Here is a 23,539-nt window from a genome sequence, read left to right as displayed (position 1 = left end):
AAATCGTTAGGCATTCGTTGGTAACGTTAATCAACCGGAAGTCGATCTTCATCTCGTAGCCAGCGTGGAAAAGCGTTAGATACCGTAGAAAGCAAAGGAACCTATCGCTTACAGATTTGTGGCAGTTTAACGACGCGTGTACATTGTACACTGTACATTGAACATGGGATAATGAAACGAAAATCTCGGCGGCGAGGAGGACCGCTGTCGCATAATTGGCATAGACCGAGTGTTTCTCTTCAATTTATCGCGCCGTCTCGTCGGCTAATCGGCACGTTTAATCAAAGTGACTTTTCAGGCACGTAGTCACGTAGACAAACAAACCCTTATTTCTCTAGTGGTAATTCGATGAGAATAAAAAAGAGAAGAGCGAACGAGCCGCGTCGCCGCGGATGATACTTGCAGATACTTGAGATCCTCATTGCCAAGCACTAACAGCCCAATCGATTCTATGCTGCCATTTTCAACATTTTAAATATCATTTTTTCGCATTGTAGTTCCCTATTGAACGATATATTTTCATCTCTCTTGTGTTTTAATAACTTTTATTTTACATAGCTCACTGAAATATTTCATGAAAAGTATTATATGAACGTGAAATATGATAAAATTGAAATAGTCGTCAGTATACTATGTAACTAAATACGAGTTACTAAATACCGTGCTATAAAATGCAATTAGACGTTTGAATAACGAATGTTGCGTATTAAAAAATTACAATAATATCGAAATCCCAACAATCCTACGTGTCACGCGTATCGATTCTCTATATATATCGATACATTCAATAATATTTTGCGATTCTTTGTAATATTTTAATTCTATCAGAATTAAATTGGCTCTCTTATTTCTTTGCAAATATTTCCACGCGTACAGCAAACAAAATTCGAAACATTCCTACAGAGAAGAATGCGTTTGCATAAAAATCCTGTCAATTTACGCACAGAGCAGAAACAAATATTTCACCGTCAGAATGCATTCGATCAAACAATACCGATCGTTCCAAACATTTATCCTTACAGCTACTAAATTATCCAATTCTGATATTAAACCAGAGAGCAATATCCCTCAGGGCCTGGACACGGTCACTTCTACAGCAGAAAAATTCGATCAGTCATCGATTCCTCTTTCCGAACAAAACTGTACGCTATTATTTCGAAAACAAACTCGCGCGTTTTTGATCGATGCCCGCGACCTGCCCCAATACCAAAGGCTGGATTATTTATTACATCGCGTCGAAAAATACACGAAATGTCTATAAACATCAGTCACGCGTGTCGAAGATTTACCACTGGTTTGTTCAACGTTTATGGTACGGAGGAATCGCATCGAATTGCTCAACTCTCGACGTTTCGAAATTGTTCGTCACTGCAACAACTTTCCATTTATGGGACGAGTGCCGTGTCGTTTACTGCAAATCATATGGAATGCGTTTTATATTTATTCGTGACGCGATTCGACGAGTTTCGTATCGCCGAAAAATTCAGCTCGATAGTTTCGACCGTACCATACTTGTTTGTAAATCTTTAATACGATCAATCTTCGTTGCCATTTGGAGCGAATTCGGCGGAATACGGCGGATCAATTAAATTAATTTCCAAATACAATTTAAATTTATCTTTCCATAAATTCGCCTTTCTCATTATTAGTTTTTACAAGCGTGAACACGTTCGCCGTTCATTTCGCACGGTATAGAAGCTCTCTGCTCAATTCCACGATACATTTAAATATCGTAGGTATCGATATCGATAACAATTTTCAAACGCGAACACTCTCCAAGTAGAATTTTACCCTTCGCGTTAAAAATTTCACGTACAGTTCGAAAAAAAGGTTCCTCTCATAATTGGAAACCATATTGTGACGTCGTAAGGAATAGAACAAGGAGAAAAGTTACGGAAAACTAGGAGATAGGATAAATTTTCGTTTCGATAAACTTCTATATCTGAGAGAACAGCTGTCTTATTTAATTAAACCGACAACGTAGCTACTGTCGGTGCTTCACCTGTTCATCGTGAATCGCCAGACGATATTATGAATTAAATTCTAGGCCAGTTTATACGGACTTACTGAATTTCTGGCTCGTTTCATCAGCTAATTGAATAATATTTTTGGCTCTCTGCCTTTTTCCTCCTTTTTCAACGTCCTCTCTTCGCCATTCTGCATTGACGTATGCATCGAACAAATGCCACGGTTTAGTCGGTTTTCGCTTCCACGTCGATAAAGCATGCCGCTGATGTCTATCCTAGATTATGTAAAAGCAATACGAAAATTTTTACTAACCGCGAACGAAAGATTGCAATATTTCTCTTTTTTTCGTTTATTTTTGTTGCTTTTTTAAATACGCGAGATACAACGTTTGATAACAACGCGGAAACGATCGCTGTTATTTCGATACCCTTCATTAAGCGTATACATTACTATATTATTAACAAATATTTAATATACATTATTTTAAACAAACAAATATTTTTCCTCCGGGTAAACGCTATTGTAACGAAATTTTGTATGTAGAACGATATTTATCGTACAGTATACGTTCTTCATTGTTTGCCATCAGTAACGTATTATAACCCGAATAACGTATTTTTGAGCTGTAATCGCAAAAAACAAAAAAATAAAAAAATAAAAGAAAAGAAGAAAGAACAATAGAGGCAACTGCTTATATTCCAAAATTGAAATTAATCTTTCTATCCATAATTTAGCTCGATTAATAATAAAAACAAAGTAGGCAAGCAGCCGATTAAGAATGTCTCATAAACCACCCCTGTGTCTCAGCAAACTTACTGAAAATCATCTATCGATATTACATCGACGTACTGGTCTGAATTCTAAATGATCGAAAAATCGATTATTTCATAATTATATCTCTTGCGTGATATTCACTAGCATGTTAACTGGCAAATGAAATTTTTACTTGTCAAAAAAAAAAAAAAAACGAAATATTAATCTGTGTAGTACCAAGAAACGTGACAAATAATTAACATTTATTTTTGGTATGCGCTCCTGAATATTAGTAAATGCATTTCAATGGTATCGTTGTCAGACAAAATCTATCGAAAGAAGAATTTCTAATTTGTGAATGCAAAAACAATTAAACCACTTCATCATTATCGAAAAACACTTGGTCGTTCTCGTTCAAGTATTTCGAACGGGTACGGCCTGCTGGAAATAGCAGTTAACCAACGTTTCAGTAAATTTGTACGATCGACATCGTGGCGAATTTTCTTATCGTGTAGCCGCGAGCAGCCTAGAAACTGGCTGTAATACAATGCAGATTACGGTGCACTTTCAGCCTAACACGGCGACCGTGCAAGAATCTTGGCGCGAATCCCATTGAAATTATTTTCCAGAGGAGTTAACGGGTCGCGACGTCGCTGGAATCTGATGCACCGTGCCGTGTACTCTACTCCTGATAATGAAACAATTTTCCATCGGCCGTAAAAACCGATGATGGTAGACTGCGCGCAGTTTTCGAAGCAGCTGCGAGCCATGCTCCTTCGTTCGAGTTAACAGGCGAATTAAGTCGGTCAATGCCGGTTCAGGACTTTCTTACGTGATCAAGCAAATTCATCGAGGAACGTGGTATTCGAACGGTGTTTGTTCCAATTGAAGAAAACGTAACAAAACACGTCGTTCAGTCGAACAAAGCGAAGATAAAATAATCAGACAAAATTCTTGTCCAATCTTTTGAAGACTTAACGATAACGTTAGCAATCGCTGGCAGAGGACTCGAGATATTGCAAGCTTCTAACAATTGCCACTGAAAGAAACTGCGGATTCTCCGTTAAACTTGCAGAAAATGATAAATTCTATTAGAAATAAATGCTATGATAAATTGCACAGACCAGACTAAAGCGAGGTACAGTTAAAATGCTTGTAGAAAAACCTAAAACTCAGAAATAGCAAGGAAATCACGTTCGTCTTATAAACCTGGCTTAAAACTAACGATTGCCAACGCCTTAAGACGTCTCTTCTTCCGCGTCCTGTCATCTGCGGAACCCAATTGGGAAACAGGCAAGGTATACCTCTAGTCGAGCCGCTTCATCCCCCATCGCTTCGTCATACCATGCCCACGGGGCTTCGTTCAATTTGCCACCACCCTCTCTCTTCCTTTCTCTCGTCTCTCCTCAATCCTCGATTCCATTCGATACGAATCTCTCTTTCTTTGTTTTTTTCCTTATTGGCTACCCTTTCTCGCCTCCTTCGGGCGACCGTTCCTTTCGCCTCGCTCTTCCGTTTAACGAGTGCAAGTTAATGCTCCCAGCGGTTTCCGTGGAGATATCGAAATCACCGGCTAGAGAAGACTGACTCCCTCTGGTGTCTCTTAAGAGTCCACTTCTCGATAACCACCCCGTGGAGGAAGTTGAGAGTGCGCCGCGTCCACTGCCTCGCCAAGGGGATTCATAAAATTCACGGGGAGGAGGTCGGACGGGAAGAAATCGCGTTCAGATAAGTTGCGGATAACGCGTGGAAAGTGCCGATGGTGATAGTAGTGGTAGTAGCCGTGACTGATCAACCGGAAGTGCTCCGAGTAAGATTACTCCAGACAAGATCGCCGCGTCCTTTCGTTATAGAACTTTATTTGGCAGCGAGTTGCCAGCCGCTTTAAACTTTCTGGGTCACCGTGCAATTTTTTAGCGGGACTGCAGCGGTGAGAATTCGCGTTGATGACGAGTAGCAGGAAACCGAGCAAATAATTATTCTAAATTGAGGATGACGATTGTAACGATGGAGAAACGACGCGGAAGATGCGCGTGCGGGTCAGGGCGCGTGACGTTGCCTGGATATTTGGCTACGCGCGGCAAGAATGTGTGTTGCGCGTGTGAAGATTGTTAAGAGATTTTAAGAGACGTGTCCAAATAAGATGGCAGTTCCGCGTGAATCGTTGAAGAATTGAAAGAGTCATTCCTGTACCAAGGAGTTTCAAAGACCGCGTACGCGAGTAGCAAGTATAATACTTGGAAAATAATACGAGATACGTTGAAGTTATTTCTTTATCGTAGGTTATCGGCGATAACGCGATGGAACAGAAATGGGAAGAATTTTTAGAAAGTTACAAATTCTTTATCGTTCTATCTCTATTTTGTTAAATGTAGTTTCGTTTGTTTCATTTTATATTCAATGGGTGAAAATTTATCTGCAGTCCAACATTCCTGCAGAACAGCAACGTTGTTTATCCTCGTTGAGAGGATCAATCGAATAAGGCGAATGAAAGGTGGTAAATAAATATGCATCTTCTAAAATTACATCTTTCAAAGGCCTTCTGAAACGCCAGAAATAGCTGCTCGGTTGTTTCTCTAGCGATCAACAGACTTGACCGGCCAGCTTTAGCCGAGACATTATTTTAACGACGATGTTACGAACGTTGGTTGAATATTGGCGCAAGTGACTCTTAGGAATCGGTATGAGTCGGTTCGTTCGCTATGGTTGCCGTAAATTGCTAATTCGACGATACGCGAGCAACTTCGATATAGAAACTTTCAAATAATTTAACGAGTTGGCTCGCTGTTGGTGGAGCGGCGTAGGTCAACGTGCCAACGATTTCTGGAAACAAAATAGACAATCTCCGCGTTACAGGTGATAGCTTCTATTTTGAAACGGCCAATCTATGGAAGATTGAACGATACAATCATTTTAATTCCTTCCTCCTTGTTTCTTCGCAGATGTTTTTTTACATCTAACTCGGTACATTTTCGTAACATCTAAATACGTCATCTGAATTATTCACAATTGCCTTGGAGGAATTAATTGTAAACATTGCAGGTCAAGAGAAGCTTGCAAATGAACTCGTGTGACTAACAGCCCTGCTGTTCTCCTAGGGTTTGTACGACCCAAAATTCATTTTACATTTCCCTTTACTATTAAAATATAGATAGTTTTTAATTAGTTTTAATATTTAATACGATTCTACCTTTTATTCCACGCTGTTTACGAATATCGAAAAGATGCAAATGCGAGGTGAAAGTTGTGACAACAGCGGGGGTAGGGAGGTGAATATTTCGCCGCCAAAAGTTCGCAACATTCGAATATATAATTTAAATGACAAACAATTCGTATTTAAATGATAATAACATAAGACACGAATTTCGAAGATGTCATATCATAATTTCGTAATCGTGTCGTGTTCTCGTTATTATGTTGTACCGGAAGTTTAAATATAACACTTGGAATGCCCGATAGCCGAAGTATTTTTAAAAATATTAAGTCGTCCGAAAAGTTTCTTTCGTTTCATAAGGTGATAATAGATGAACAACAATTTCTGTTTTATATTATTTTATTGAATTAGGTGTGAACCATTTCGTTCTATTTCTATCATTATATTCGTGCATAATTCAATAAATTAATATAAAACAAAAAACATCGTGCGTCTATTATTTCCTTATAAAACGAAAGAAATATTTCCTACAACCTAATAATAACTTTTACTACTTTTAGACATTTTTAAATAACTCTGATCTTATTAATATTAAACCACGTCACTCTACTACAGAATATTTCTTTTTTACAATCAAACATGTTCTCCTTTTCTCTAGATGTGTCCCGTCTCCTAACGAAACTACCAACAGGAAAGAGTCACTTTGTCCACCGGGCAAACGAGACACGAAAGAGAAAAGAGATTCGGGATAAAAGCGAAAAATAGAATCCTTGAGAGAAGGTTTTCCCACTCGACTCTATTAAATTAATAGCATTAATCCTTTGCGCTGGAAATATCGACCGGGTCGACGCGTTTGTTCGCTCGGTTCTCTCTAGCTGGCAACTCGACTCGTTCCGGCATTGTTTGCGCACACGCTCCAGCTCGCCTTATCTGTATGTTGATTGCGTAAATTAATTTCCCTGGTAAAACGGCCGAGCGAAATAAGGGGTTACGGAACGAGGTAATTTCTGGGCGACGGCCACCTTGCTGAAACACTGCATTTGCTCGGCGTGTCCCGTTGCCTTGGCGATCGAGCGTTTCGAGATTTTCCACGTCACGGTTTTGGACGGCTACGGATATTGAATTAAACTGGCCTTGCAACAGAGACAGAATATATTCCGCTACTTTGCCATGACAATGTCAAAGACGCGAAGGATCAAGGATTTCAGGGAAACTAATATTTTGTAGGAAATTGGAAATTTTAATTAAAACGTTAAGGGACGTTAGAAGAGAATCGTATTGCGTCGAGAAATTATTTCTGAGATAGAACCAAAGCTCTAGAATTGGAAATTAGACGCGTTTAATAGTTCTTGTTCTGTAGTTCTTAGTTTATGGTTAACAAAATTTTCTATTTTCAGAGAAATTCATTATCGACATTATTAAGAAATTTAAAGGTAAACATCGCGCAAATTACATTATCGAACTGTTTACTTGCTTGTTCCTTCCCTTAAAAATATCCTGTTTTTATGTTAGAAATTTTCCATCATTTAATAAGTAATTCCATCAGTTATAATTATTCTGTCATTTTAGCCCGTCCTCTTTTTATTTCATCCTGTTACATGCTTCAGAAAGTGATTTCATTCGAAGAACAAGACGTTAATCGAAATTTGTACCAAGATCGCCACAGGAGATTTAAAAATGAAACTGACGTTCCTCGCAAAATAATTTCTAATTTCTTACTTAAAAGACAAGGAGTTGTATCCACTTCGTCCGAATTTCTCGAAATTTGAAGACGTAGGACCCAGCAGTGGAGATTCTTTGGAACGGAAACGCGATACAGTACACGTGCAATTTCCAGAAAGCTTCTCTCTTTCGTCGCGTTCGTTTTAATTCCGTCGGAATTGGTGGAAAAATTACTAGCTGGAATTGGTAGAATTAACGCGGACGAGACGCGAGAACTTTCTAATTGTAACCTCGCAAGCTCTCCAAGGGCGAAACGAAAATGCGTTTGGCCAGGCTTACGTGTTCTAGAGAATGGCAAATTGAAGCTGGCACGGCTTTACCCACCTTTGAGGAAAATATTGAAATATTCCGAGCCAACGTTGCGAAACTATTGCGTGCCAGATGTACACGATTGAAATATTGATGCCAATCTTCCTGAACCGCTTCTCCCTTGCGCCGTCATGAAGACAAGTCTTCGTTGCCCGGTGCACATCTCGCAACAATACGATTTTTTCCCTCGAAAAACTCTAAATTAGTTCAAATATTGCTTACGTAGACGAGGAAAGATGTCGTACGATATCACAGTAAATGCAAATAATAAAAATGATTTTCCCCAGCTCTGTGCTTTATTGCTCGAACTTCGCACAATTGTACCTCAACAGGCGAAAATGAAATCTCCTGTCTTATCCGCGATAAACAGAAAATGAAGCAGTATGAAACGACTTGAACAGGAGACCATCGAAATGCTCGGTCGTCGCAAATTCCGAGCCAAATATTACCATACCAATCCGCCTTCCGAAGACCAACTTTAATTCATCTGCCAACACTTCATCTCTCTTCGTTCAATTCATCTCTCGCTTCTCGCCCTTCCAAACACTAATTCAAAACCAAAGTCTTCGCCGGTCGCAAACACGGGAACAGAGAAGTTGGTCATCGCGATGGCCAAAGTTTCCGCGAAAATCCACAAAGGTAGAGCGCCATATCGTACGTCTCGTTTGCTTAAGAAGTTGGCCGAGGACTCGGCTGCATATGCATGCCGATGCTTCAACGATAGTCAGTGTCCTAATCCCGGATGCCCGCGGGCATATAAATAGGAAATTTTGCGACGTCGAGACACCGAAATGTTTCCTCGGGGCCGATGTTGTCGCGAACGCGCCTGAAAACGTAGTCACACGCATCTTCTTTCGTTTAACAATCTATTCTAGATTGATCTATCCTAGCCTCTATATAAGAGTCTTTGCACGTGCGTCAACCTGCTTCTCCAAACTGTGTCGGGAGAATATAAATAGCGAATTTAGCGTTTGAAAACGTTTTCGCGGGAAACACCGTTAGCATAATAGCCCGAAGCAAAAGACATAACGCGAACCACGCCGGGAGGCATGTTTCCAGAGCACGGACCTGTTTTTCGGCTGACTGAAATCTCGATCGAGAAAGAAACATCGAGTGAGATGGTGGTAGCGCGCCCTGTTTGATTTTTCTCGGATAAAGTAGATCGTTTGATGGCAGGATAGAAAAGTAGACAGGAGATAGTCCTTTTGAAAAAGTTGACAGCACGAGGGATACATATATATAAAGCGTCTCGTTTAAATTGATCTCCGAGAACATCTTAGAAATTGTTGATGGCATCGATGGATGTGTTGGATAAGAGTTGAATGATTTAGATAACTTGGTACGTACTTAGTTCTTCTATCATAGTTCTACGACAATTCACAATAATTTTCAGATTTCTACTCACATAACAGGGTCTCCGGTTAGTGAAACATGCAGATGTTCAGTATGGAGAACTTACCTAAAAACAGAGAAGAAAATAGATATCAGTATACACAGATGAAGTAGAAAATGGAACTATTCCAAAGCAGATATTACATGAAAAATCTTAGTAATGTGGATCCTTCGAAATTATCGATCCGATAGAGAACAAGTTTTCGTGAGCCAGTGTATACCACGTTACTTAGAATATATTTATTGAAAACGTACGAAACAAACGCAATGAGAAAAAGAGCCATGTCGTACAATTACGACAGTTTAAGGTACCCATATTACCAACGAACCTTTCCTCCTTAACCTCGATATCCAGAACGTACGTATCATTTTCTCAGTACAATCAGAAAATTTCACAAATGACGATCTGCACGAAACGAAAAGAGAAGGTAGAAGCTGCAAGTTCGCGACAAATACAATTTCTAATTGAATCCGCTAATCGAAAGATCCTTCTTTTGCTGTCTGCCATCGAGCGGCCGCAGTTTGCCCCAGTTCTTTGATTTAGTCCATCGCCTGTGCGATTTCTCTTCGCTCTTTACCCCGAAAACGTATTCAATTCGTCGCTATCTCGCCATTTATTGCTCGCCAGCTTATTGTCAACAAAATATCCGTCGACCTTATTACAGAGTGAAAATACTCGGCTGGTTTCAATGTCGTGGTGACTTGGCGAACACGAGGGCGCGCGCAGCGATACCATTTCCGGCAAAGAATTAAACGAAAGAAAGTTTTCTCTATCTTTCCCTCCTTGGTTCGTATCGATGCGGGAGTAATTAGAGTGTGGAGCTCGTTATTTCTTGCTTTCACGAACGAGCTCCGCTCCATTGCTACGTAATAATTTCTTGTTCGCATGCCGAAAGTACTTTGACAACGGCTTTTGTTGCCGATTCATGGCGGCCACAATGAGCAACCTCCGCGAAAGAAATGACATTTCTGCCCGGTGGAATTGTGCGATAAAGGGGCTGAGGGAACCATTGTTCCGACGTGTATACGACGATTCGAAAGAATTTCACCGAGGTCGCCGTGGTTGCCTCGCCACACGACTTATTCTGATAGGGAATTAACATCGTTGCGATTGTTTCGATCGACAGAATGGGCCGAGATACTTTTTGTCGATAAGGTAGTTGCAGATAATTTTGTTTTATTAGTATCCTGAAGCAAGCAGATTTTATTAGAGAGAATAATTCGGAAATTAATTGTTAGGTTGCGAATGTTTCTATATTTGAAAATTTCTATCGAAGCAATAATTTTAAACTAATTTTTAATATAATATATTTTTCAGAAATAACGTTAAAATAACTTTACAAGGAATAATGTGTCTATATTCTTCAATATTTTAAAAAATACAGCTTGTCCTGATATTAAAATATTGCTTGTCTTAACAGTCGTAGCTGTGCTTTCTACAAAATTCCTTCGAGCACCTTTTTTAATCCAACAGGAATTTACATTTTTGACGATTTTATATTAAAATATTTATTTGTTAGTCATAAAGCTACTTTAAACTCAAAAAGACAGAAATTTACTTAAGATGTAATTTTTCTGTGATCTTCATTTATGAGGAACGTGGTAAATAAATAATATGCAAAAATGTGTAAATTATTCAAAGCACAATCTTCGTGATAATATTCACTGAGTGAAATAAATTTCTATATAGTTTCCATTTCCTCACGCTCGTAAATACAATGAATTTGCATAAGGTTCGTGCTCTACCAAATATCTGTGCATCAACAAGTTATAAATCGTTGGTTATAGATTTCCGTTGCACAAATAGAATTGTTTTAACAATTTTACAAGTTTACATTAAATACAACGATCGGCTCTCTTGCAATTTGCGAAATTTATTTCCTAAGGTATGTTATCGGAAAAAGAATTTATTAACATCGATAACTGGCAATTTGTAAAATTTCACTAATAATATTGATCCAATTGCTCAAGATATGCAATTGACCCAGTTATAACAGTGCTGCCGGTTATTTCGCTGAAACATTTTTCTAACCATTATCGAAATGCGGACATTTTTTGAAAAAGGAGAAATACATACATTTTATTTCCAATAATTAAAAAGGAGTTCGTATTTCGACTATGAAATATAAAATCGTATAAAATATGACTTGTAAACTCGACGAATTTATCGTCCATCTAATAAAATTGGACATTTTATTGCACAAAATTTTAAGAGACTGACCTTTTTAAATTAATCGCGTTCCTAACAATAAGATGAATATATTGCCAATAAATGGAACGAAATAATCGTAAGTATTACACTATATCATGGTTTGCACTTAAATCGTATAACTTATCCCTTTCAACCGTGAGTTATTATTACAAGATCGATTACGAATGTTACGGCATCAGGATGTTAACACGCGTCATAAATTATTGCGAATTCCGGTCGGATTACCTTAAACTATACGATAACCGGCAACGAAAAGAAGGATATACGCGGCTGGGGAAAAATGGAGTACTAAAACAGAATAATGGTGCATCCGTGAAATATTGCAAAAGCGGTTTAATGTATCATCTTCGCCGTATCAGCGCCGTTTTAACGCTGCCGGCTCAACGCTGGCAATAATAAATTTTATTCCCATTATTCCATGGTTTACCGTGTCAAAATCTTAAAATTTTGATTTTATTCATCGCGTTTTGCCATTCTCGTTTTAGAATTTTACACAGCCGAGTACGTGTTACCATGCCAGACAGCTTTTACCTGCAGTTTTCATGAAAATTTCGTGACGGACAATCGTTCGAGTGAAACGAGTTGATTAAAAAAAAAAAAAAGAAAGAAAAACGATTTTTAATTCTAGATAACCTACTCGCTAAAAGTTTGAATGAATTATTTTATACGGTTGGTTGGTGCCGCCAAATACGCGATCTTTTTTTTCTGTCACGCGTGAATAATTTTGACGTATAGAATATTATGAAACGACGCTATGAGCTGGACACGTTATATTAAATAAAATTACGCGAATATGGGAAATGTACGATGAAATATTGGTAGACGTATCAGCACGTACAAATATAACGCTGTACTAACTATTGGCAGACTTGTCAATGTCCAACAAATTTATATGCAACGTGCTAGCACTGTAACATAAACGAACTCGTAAATAACGAACGTTATTATGTAGGTGCCTTCTTGAAATTCACGCAATTCTGCTATTGGCAAATTAATTTATTCCAATCATTTGTCATGTGCCTCGTAATTAATTCAGATTGCCATCGAACGTGTAAAAACGAAAATAGCTTCAATTTTTAAAAACCGATGTAGCTATTATTTTTTGTATCTCTTCGCATCTATCACGACAAATATCCCATATTGAAAGTTCTTTCTCAGAAAATAAACAAAATTGCAAAAATCTCGTATTTATATGTTCAGATTACTATCATAAAGGGAATTGAATATTAAACAGGTAGAAACGAGCGTATCAAGCTTCGTGAAAATAATACAATGAAATATATATTATTAGGTTAACGTATATGCCGTTGTTTAAAATAAAATTTTCTCGGTTTCTTCGAAACATAATATGTTTAATCAAAGTACAAATCAAGCACGTGATTCAACGAATAATTATTTTTATTATTTCAGATTCGTAAGAATTATTAACCGTGGAATTGGAAATTTTTTCGAAATAGAACTGCTACAGTTTCTTCATTTTGTCTTAAAGTAATTTATACAATTAATACACATTTTGTATATTAAAAAATTGTCTGGACGGAGTAAAGAAAGTCTTTAATCTTCTTGAAATGCTAAATTTATATCTGCAGAACATTCATGGCACTTATCCAAATTTAAGCGCATACAGACATACAAGAAAATTACATGAATATTCCGATTATTCGCAAAGCTCAATAATGAAAAAATGATGAGGAATTCCTCCTCTTTTACGATCGATGATTAAACAGTTGAAAAGTTATATCGTATAATTCCGTAAGCTGAGAAAGTCTACTATTAATAGTATTAATTCTGCTATAAAAAATGCAAGGGAACGATAATGTTACAAATGCAATTTTGAAAACTTTATTTACGAGTTCATCACGGTTACGCCATTTTTCCGCAAAAAGAAAAAGAAAAGGAAAGGACGAACTTACGGAAATAATCAAGTTAATAAAGTTAATGAAGGTAAAAATAATAGATAAGGAATAAATCGAATACCGATAATGTATCTGGATAATGAAATTGAGAAATTATCAGAAAATTAAGTTGATCAGCTTTTAAAGACCTCAACTGATAGAAATGGAACAAAATTTAAAAGGCAAATTTAATCTCATAGGATAAATATTTTGCACGCGCTGATGTTTACACACGCCTAATAAAAATGATTAAGAAACATGGCAAATGAACGATGCAACAGAATGATTTATTCGCGTGATCAAGGGGAAAAAAAGGAAATCTGGTTATCGATAGACCAATAGTTTCTCGCGCCAACGGTCGACAGTTGGCCGCAGATATTCTTTGACTGGAAATAAGGGCATCTCGAAATCACGCATATTGATGTTCGTAAGTACAATGTATCTCGCGCTCTCATCCCTTGCCATATGAATAATGTATAAGCGTGACTCTTCTACTGTCAAAGTGGCGCGAACGAACTTGGAATAGTCCTGCACGCTGTCAGGTTTTCGTTTCAGATGTTTCAGACGCATGACCGATCTTATGCATCGCGTTACAACGTCTACAATACAGCGATAACTAAACGCAACTGTCTTCTAGAAAAGTTTGTTATATATAAAAATAAAAACACTAAAAATAAGAACGATAGTTTTATGTTAAAAATGATTGTACCGATCGATATGGGCAAGAGCTTTGCGCGATGGCGATATCGTAACCAATGGGATTCTATCGAGGTGCGATTATTGCTAGTTTAAAACAATATGGGGAAGAGTTGAACGAGAGAATGGTAGTTTCGAAATCTTTTTTCCAGGACCTTTTTCGTAATTGAAAGCAATATCAGTGATCGAACGCAGTTTCAATGAATTCTGGATCTTTTTAATTCGACCCTCTGTTTTTCTTTTTTTTTTCTTTTTTTATTGTTTTTTCTATTTTCGCTGAGCTTCAACGAGAGTTGTATGGTTTTTGTTCTGGACCAGTTTCATCCTTTGTTTCTTGAAAAATGATGGTGTGCCCGAGGTTCACAGTCTTTTTCTATGAAAAAGCCATTTACAATGTAAATTGGATAAGAATGAGAAAAGGAGATATTGTATATAGGAGCGAGATGGTTGCGAGATGATCTAAGCGACAATGCGGTAGTTGTATTATTAAAATACAAAGGTGGTTTTCCGAGAAGGGTGTACAGCCAGATTTGTAGAGTTCACGAGCGATTAAAGGATTAAAGCACACTATAGAACAGGATTTCCATTGTGTATGTTAATGTTTACCGCGTGGATGAGAAATATTCAAAATAAAGATGATGAAATATTACAGATGCTGTGTGTGCTCTCTTTTCCCAGTGTACTCAAGTACTTTTCACTGAATTAAAACGATTATTTCTTACGTGCTAACATTTTTATCACGTCGTATGCATATTAAGGATTGAAGTTTTTTTTTTAAATCTCATCGGATGTAACACCCTTTCGTTCTAAATAAAAAACATAATTTGCTAATTGCTATGAATATTAGGACAGCTGGTAAGCAGCTTAAAATTTGAAACAGGTCAATGAATAAATTCTCGCATATTCTTAAAGCTTTTTCTAATCTTCTCAACTTTAATGTTTTACTCGCGTTACGTAATTTATTACACAGACTTTTTAAACACGTGTTATGCACGTTTGTTCTATCTACGTCGCATGTATTTATCTTACAATTACGAATAATACAGACAACGTATGATTATAATACATATAATATTTCTTCCATATTTCTTTAATATTTTTATATCACTGGATTTATTACAATTTTACCAATTTTTCAACTATGTTTAATATTTCTATATCATGAATTGATGAATTTATTAAAATTTTGCATTTCTCGTGTTTCAACATAGATATTTAATATATTCTTGTACATTAATTTATATTACTATATATTGTATTGAAATGTATATTACAAATATATTGCATTGTCTATTGAATATTTTCGACTACACATAATATAATACTTTTATATGAATGCGTCAATAAAAATTTTGTATCTTCGATGTTTCACATATGTAATATATATTTTTATTCTCAAATCAGAATTTCTTCCATATATATATATATATATATATATATTATCGTATATTTAAATTTCATATTGCAATTTACATATTTACATGTAAGAAGAAATTCGTAGACCCTTTTTTCCCTTCTACCCTCTTTCCACCCTCCTCTTTTTTGTATACTACGAAAATCACGTAAAATCGTGTTTTTGCAACTTCAAAGGCAAAGAGTCTCGATATTGGAAAGCATAAATTGACGAGGATATAATAGAGGAAACAGAGGCGATCATGAAGAGGCAATGTATACATATGTATACTGGTGGATGCTTTGAACCGACTGCTCGTGTTACACGAATGGTAAATAACGGAAACGTATACATTTTCCAGCGTCGAGTAAATTGCAAACTGGAGAAGCTGACTAAGATACAGGAGGCGTGTCCGACGAGAATCTCCACGTGGCAATTTTCCTTTTTTTTCTCCACGTATCCCATGCTCGCGTTTAATAATACGACTGGTATTTCTCGCCCGTTTCCCTCTGCGGACTATCTCCGAGATTGCTCGCCAGCCAGTCAGATTTTCGAAAATTATTGGAGAAACGATAAAGTCGCGCGAACTCGTACTTCGAATTTGTGCAGACTATTTGAGAAGGTATATTATTCCGTAAGTAATATCGTGTTTATACAGTGGCTCACGGAAGTATATAGATACTAGAAATCTTTCGGCTTTTGTGAATATATCGCGTGTGTAATACGGAACATTTTGAAATTTCATTAACATTGCAATGAAAATGTATATAACAATTACGAGATATTCGGTGCAAGTGTCTATATATTTTGCTGATGATACAAAAGTATTTGAACATTCAATTATCCAGTATATTAATAAGTTTCGATATTAATGGAACCCATCTTTAATAATACTAATTATACGTTTAAGGCAAATATTCAATGCTAATTTAGTGCATGTTCCCAGTAAATATCTTGTAATCGTGATATATATTTCAAATGTTACCAATATAATCGCGATAGTCTTGTCTTATTAGAATGTTAATGCTTCAAGCTGTTTTATATAACGCGCGTAATGTATCAATACCAATTTTCTACGATAATTGTTGAAATACTTTTGCGAATGATTGCACGTTCGAATCACGGTATCGCATAAATTGTACTTTACACTGTGCTATAGTAACTAGATGTTTGAACGAACAATTTGACATAGTACACATAATAGAAGAATAGTGTTAATTACGGCACAAATTTAACGTAAAAATGTACAAATTATTACACAAATTCTACACTTACGAATTTCAGTTCAAACACAGTTTCCATACGTTAACACCATTTACGACTCGTGAATATGTAACATCAAAAGCAAACTATTTATTGGGTGGACAAAGACTGTTATTTGATTCTACATCACAGAGAATGTATTAATTAAACATTCCGAATGAGTGTTTTATTTCTACAATAAAATACTTGGATATAATTTTTTGACATACTTTTGAAGCTCCGTGAAAACTAATATTTTTATACATGTTTCCATATATGGAAGTTTTTTGTATCTGCATGTATTGGATTGGCAACTAAATAATTGCGGAGTTTGTCATTAGGTGGTATAGAGAAAATCCGCAATCACTTAGTTGCCAACCTAATACACGTAAAATATCATATGATTAGTTTGTAACAAACATAGACTTCGAAATCGATATTAATAGCAATTTCATGGGATTATGGATATCTTTTCGCTTCGATAGCAATTGATGCAGATTCACCCAGATCAAAAATGAAGATTCTCATTCTCTGGAGAACAGAGGAGGTCGTAAAAATTCTATTTACATATTTATTGAGCAGACGCTGTCCCACGTTATGAATCTGAAATTCCTCATACGTTAATAAGGAATGGCACGAAGGAAAGTCAATACTGCAGTTAAACTGCACAATTTGATTCAATGCAGAAACTTGGCGTACACTTGGCGTGAAAGTGGTTCGAAATTAGTCTACAACTGCAAGTACTAATAATTGCGGAAGTCGATATCAATTATAACGGAGAAAAGTAAAAAAGAAGTAATATTTTTCCACCAGTAGGATTTAGAAATATATCTCTTGTACTTCGAAGCATGATAAATTTAGAATAGCTTTTAAACTTCGTTTTTAGATAATAATTACAAACTAAATTAAATTCTATATGATATAACCATATAACGCACTTTTTCTATTCATACGCACGCTACTGTACATAAGATTTAAAAAGTACGAGATTAGTTACATATATCGTAGAAGTAAAAAGATATTCGTACGCTTATATGGTCATGGTTATAAAAGAATCTTGTAATTCTGACAACGTTAACTAAAAGGAATCTCACGCCGTATATTACGAGAGGGGAAGGTAGTCGTTTACGTTTCTATTAGAATTTATTCGAGGAGAGTAATTTTAACTCGGCAAGCCGCTGTATATTGTTACGAGCTATGTCATCTGTAAAACTCGACCACTAAATTAATATTAAGTTTAAATACGGAATTGAAGGCTGTTTGAGTTATCGAAGCCGAATTGCTAGAACGTTTAACACTTTGCACTCCTATGTCGAGTGTGATTCGACATCAGTTTTTATCTCAGGAGCTCCTTTGTCGAGTTCCACTCGACGTTCTTTCAGTCCCATTTTTTTTTCTTTTGCGAAAGAAAATCATGATTGCATCCTGGAAATTGTTTCAAGATATATCATACATTTAAAAATTAAAAAATACAACAATAGTATGAATAAAACTGGTATTCAAGTGAATTTCTTTCTTCCTTTATTTATTTCAATTGTCTTATCTTTTAGTTAAAGTAAATTTCAAATAAAACACTTGAAAGCGTTGAGAGCTGCTAACGAAATTGAAATAAAATTCCGAGTGCAAAGGGTTAATAGTCTGATTATTTTAGCGATATTAACTTTCTATTAATGAGTTATAAATTTAGTCAGGTCTATTCAACTAATTATTACCTACACTGATACTATAACATATAAAAGATATTCCATACATTAGAAGAAGTATCCTCGCCCAAAATCGACAAACACAAAAAATGCTGATGAATTGAGATACAGCTGAGATGCTGTAGAATTACTATACTTTATCGAAAATTTAAATACGGCAACCCATTACAGTATATCGAATAAATTCATCAAAAGTGTAAAGATGAAAACGTTGTGAATATATCATGTGCTTCCTGCACACCATTAGGCTTCTGGATTTTTGACAATCTTTGTGCTCCACTTTTGTTACGATATTTATATTTATATAGCTGCACAACAAATTTCAATATAAATCGTCATCTTCGCCATGCCACTTTCGATGCACCGTACTCACAGTAAACGATAATACTCAACTCAACTACGAAGCAAATACCACGAATATTCCCATAATAATCGTTGCTTCGATCATGGGAGTACCTCATCCCGATGACTTATATACACAACAAACACGCATTAGCAAACACGATGGTTTCCCCCGAGACCACGTCAATTCCAGGAAATCCGGCAGCGCCACTTACAAAGGGACAAAACCTCATAAACGCTGGAATCGCAAACGCGGCCAACGTAACGTAGGCGGTAAACCCTCATTCTCCCATGGGTGCTTTCACCACCGACGATTCCAACGACGCACTCAATTTCTGGAGATCGCGGTCTCCTTCAGAGGAGTTGGCGAATCTTCTTCGCACGGAAACAAAAACCTCCCAAAAGGTATACCAGAGGAGGAAGAAAAGTTTTTCTTCGACGATGACCCTTCGTCAAGGGTCAACGCTGCGCGAAAACACGACGTTTTATTTGCAGTACTCTTCAATCGATTTATACGATCAAATTCTGTCTCTTAAAATTTGGCCGGTTAAAATCTTGAATAATCGAACGTATCTTGTATGCTTTGTTCGATGTTTGTAACCTGAATGCTAAAAGATGTTTGATGTGCATTTTAATTGAAATACCCAAGCTTTCCTTGGTACGCTCGGAATGCATATTGATTGATCGCTGTCGATAATTTAATCTTCAAATTTACAGCACCCTGATTGTCGGATTTTCGACAAAGTTTCAGGATTTCCTCCAAATCAGAAACTTCGTAATTCTCTTTTATTAATTGCTTATCGGCGCTCTAATTGCCTCGTGAGGTACTAGCGACTACGATTACAAGTATTCTATAAATATATGTATGCTAAATAAAATTTACATGCTAAGTTTGGTACAGTTGTTGTTAGTGATGTTGTTAGCATTTAGTTAATTAGTATTTAGTTATTTAGCAAGTTGGTACGTTTTGTACGCTTCTTTTAGGAAAATTAAAGTTCTCTTACATTGTGTTCTATTACTTAGAAACGATTGTATATCATCGAGTATGGCGAAGTTGCGTCTTGTGTCTTCGAATTTGGTGTCGTAGCAAAGCAAATGTTCGATGGTGTTCCTTGGTGTTGCTATATTCACAAGATACCGTGTTCTGTTTTCCGATAAGGCGAGAATGCGTGATGAAGTGACCTATCTTGAGTCTGTATGTTTCAAAATAACTCTTACCCTTATATGTTATTTTTTAAATTACCCATGAAAATATCAAATTCATAATACATCCTGGGTTATCGAATTGCGAAAGATACTAAAATCCTAAAGAGTATACCGTCTGCTAGATCGCTCAATATTTCGAGATTCCAATTTCAAAATAGCTTCTTGTTGCGATCGTCAAGACATCGCGTGCTCTTTTGTGCGTTCTGGACGTAACAAGGGGAAAGAGAAGGAATGGTGGTTTACGAGTGTTCACAGAGTATGGCAAAAATGGCTGGCATCGGTGGCCAGGGAATCTAAATAAGAGGCAACGTCCTGCAGCTATGCCACAAAGGAACAAGGGAAAAGAGCTTTCCAACCTCTTTAATCTTTCTGGCTGGTTAATTACGGGACCGGCATGTTTCCCGGCGCGCTCGTATTTTTCGACCGGCCTTTTGCTCCAAGGAACAGAAACACGCCGCAAACCGGTGCTAAATACGTCTGGGACCGGCTTCATGGATTTAATGAAATTGGCAGAGATAGAAACCGTCTAGGGAACGTTTAATGAAACCCATTGCTTCTTTCTTCTTCGTTGCTTTCTTTCTGATCGATTTCGGTGATCGATGAATTACGCGATCGTTGATGAACGTCTAATGGAGCGAGTAGCACAGACTGGCAAGAAGATAGCTATTTAAATTACGTTTATCGGAAGAGCAGGAAATCTATAGGTTTTATATTTAAAAGTTCAGAAATTTATTACTACGAATATTAGCCGACTGTTAATTTATAACACTTTTATGATTGGTGCTTTGACAATCGATACTAAGTTGACTTTTGTTGGTTTATTGGAATAACGAGAAAGTAGAGCTGCCTCTTTATTGTAGTAGCCCTACAAATTCTTTTTGGTAAAAGACTCAGAATTGCAGAGATTTTATGTTCTTAGTTTATATTGTTTAATGGTTAATGCAAGGATAGTAATAGCGTGAAAATATCATTGATAATGGTTTAATTATGAACTCAATTTGCTATTTTCATTTTCGGATCTTTCATTGCTACAGAGTTTGTTAAAATATTAAAATTCTTTCTATTTGTTGAAACGAGAGCGAAATTGAAATACAAAATTGAAGAACTGCAACGGGATTAAAAGAGGATTCTTCGAGTGTGTTTGTTTCGATTCACTGTATTGGTAAAACAGTAAACTTTCCTTTAATGTATCTTTCACGACAATTAATTGATAATTGTAACAGTATCTGAACGTTAATTTGAAAGCTTTTATGTCCACGAGATTCACGAAAAATTATCGATTATAAAACGTTCTTTTCACATTTTTCATTCAGCTTTTACTTTTAGCTTTAATTAATTCACAGTTAGCCAATTTCTAGGGATGCTTTTTTTAAAAATACTGTAATCCTCTATTTTTAATTTGTTTCTTTTAGCACGATCAAAATCTGAATGAAATATGATAAAACTTTGAGAACATATTTAAATCCGAATGAATTTTGTAATAACGTATAAAAAATGAATGTATAATTTCCAACTAAAAAATGTTTCACATTACTGGAATTTATCGTCAAAAAAGAAAAAAAAACACACACACACAAAAAGAGAAGCCCTTTCACTATAATTAATATTACGTACTTTTATAGAATATGCTTACAAAGTACACAGTTATTTAAAGAGAACGAACTGTTCCAGGTAGTCTGAACTTTGCCATCTGTTTCTCATTACAAATTTCGCTGGAACTACTAATGACACCGATCCCCGTAGCAGGAAGTCCTTTTTGGGATTTTTATTATTTCTTAATATATTAATACGTCCAAATATAAACGTTTATCGTTCAATGGTTTAATCATAGATTTTGTTTTCTATTCTAAAACATCCGATGCTGAACAAGGTTTCTAGAAAACTAGCAATTTCATCCAAAAAATTATTACCCTATGTCCTATTTTTAACCAAATAAATATGTAAAGAAGGCCATCGATATTAACCAGCAGTTTCTGCTGAAGCATTAAACGCGAATCGATTTAGTACCTTCATCAATCACGAATCGACTAAAATATATCAAACATGGAATAAACGAGGAATTACGTAAATTGGCATACATATCTACATGCAGAGTACGAGATGTCGAATACATCAGAGAAACTTATTAAAGATGTCTGTTAATGAGGCAACGTGCACTGAAAAGATCAATAGATCTTCGCTACACGCGCGTAATTGCTCACTCGTGTCATCACAGACATTAGAAGAAAAACGCGTCGCACGTTGCACACGTGTGTGGATACGATTTTAACTCGAAACGAACCACACACGCTATCATTAAGTGTTCTACATCCTGCCCTACGCTTATGGGAACGTGATTTTATCCCAAAACGAACCGCGTACCTTCGACAAACATGCTAACGTTACGTGTTACACGTGTGAGAACACGGTTCTGCTTCGAAACTGCCCACGCAACTTCAGCAGGTGTTCCACGTCACACTTCGGATAAACGAGAACGTGATGTCAATGAAAACAAGCTATACATCTGGAATAACGACTTTTCCTCATTTATTACGTCAATTCTACGCTTCTTGTCTTGTCTTATCACAGAACACGATTATTATTTTTAAACTACCTATACATACGCATATCGTATTGAAGATTTCTAAGGCTCCATACGAAGAATTATTTCTGGCAGATAATCTAATTTTAGATTAAATCCATAGCACATTCGTTGCGCTTAAATCCTTCGAATATTTCTCATAACAAATGTAGGAGAGATTGGTAACAAGCTGCTCGTTGCAAATTGCAACAGATACTTGAAATAATTAATACACTTCGTGTGATAGTTCTACATTTGAAACGTATACCTCATAACGTAACGAAGGCATCAAACGGCTGGAAAGGAATTCTTGAGATATACATTGAACTATCTGTAATAATTGAGCCAGTTAAATTCTCAAAGGTGCAAATAATTTATTAGACTACATTTAACTACGATACTTCATCGAGCACTTGAAGAGTTAACCTTTGGTTATAACCTTTTGAACTAAAATTTCTTTTCATCTAATGTATTCAAGAGTTCAGACTTATTTACGGACACGCAAGTATAAAAATAACAGAGCTAAACAAGTCAACGATTCTGATCAACGTGAAAGAATAAAAAGAAGAAAGAAAAAGAAAAGGAATGGAAAAAAGAGAAAGGAATTCATTGAGTATTCTATCTTCTATATCGCATCAACAAAAAAACTCGACTTAAAATCCACCAGAAAAATAAATCCCTGGAATTCGAAACGATCTAACCATTCTCTCCATCGAACGTTTACCGCAAAACAGCAACGAACCACGGTAGCGTAATCGGAGTTCAACGGAGAGTATTTAACAGTCCGAGAAATAAGCGACATCGGGCAAACCGAAAAGGAACGAGAGGAGGCGGAAAAAAAAAAAGAAAAGAAAAAGAAGTTGGTGGTTCGCGAAAGCGACCGAAATAAAGAGCCAGACACTTTTTTCCGTCGGTGAAAATATTCCAGCGATGTGTCTTAACTCGTGAAACTCGCGAATACAGGATTAATTGCGGCTTTCGTTATCGCCGTT

The 23,539-nt window shown here is 36.4% G+C and overlaps 1 protein-coding gene and 1 non-coding gene across 6 annotated transcripts in view; one reads left to right on the top strand and one right to left on the bottom strand.

Moving 5' to 3' along the window:
• The window catches only part of LOC105665832 (lachesin), a 484,949-nt gene that overhangs the window by 324,503 nt on the left and 136,907 nt on the right, over positions 1–23,539 (bottom strand). The window lies entirely within an intron of this gene.
• LOC125385355 lies at positions 14,132–14,278 on the top strand. The gene has a single exon (XR_007224480.1). It is a non-coding gene; the product is annotated as a U4 spliceosomal RNA (small nuclear RNA).

This window comes from Bombus terrestris, chromosome 6, assembly GCF_910591885.1.
Source record: "Bombus terrestris chromosome 6, iyBomTerr1.2, whole genome shotgun sequence".
NCBI classification, from domain to species: Eukaryota; Metazoa; Arthropoda; class Insecta; order Hymenoptera; family Apidae; genus Bombus; species Bombus terrestris.
The sequence above is the reverse complement of the archived record's forward strand: the minus strand, read 5'-3'. Positions and strand labels throughout refer to the sequence as shown.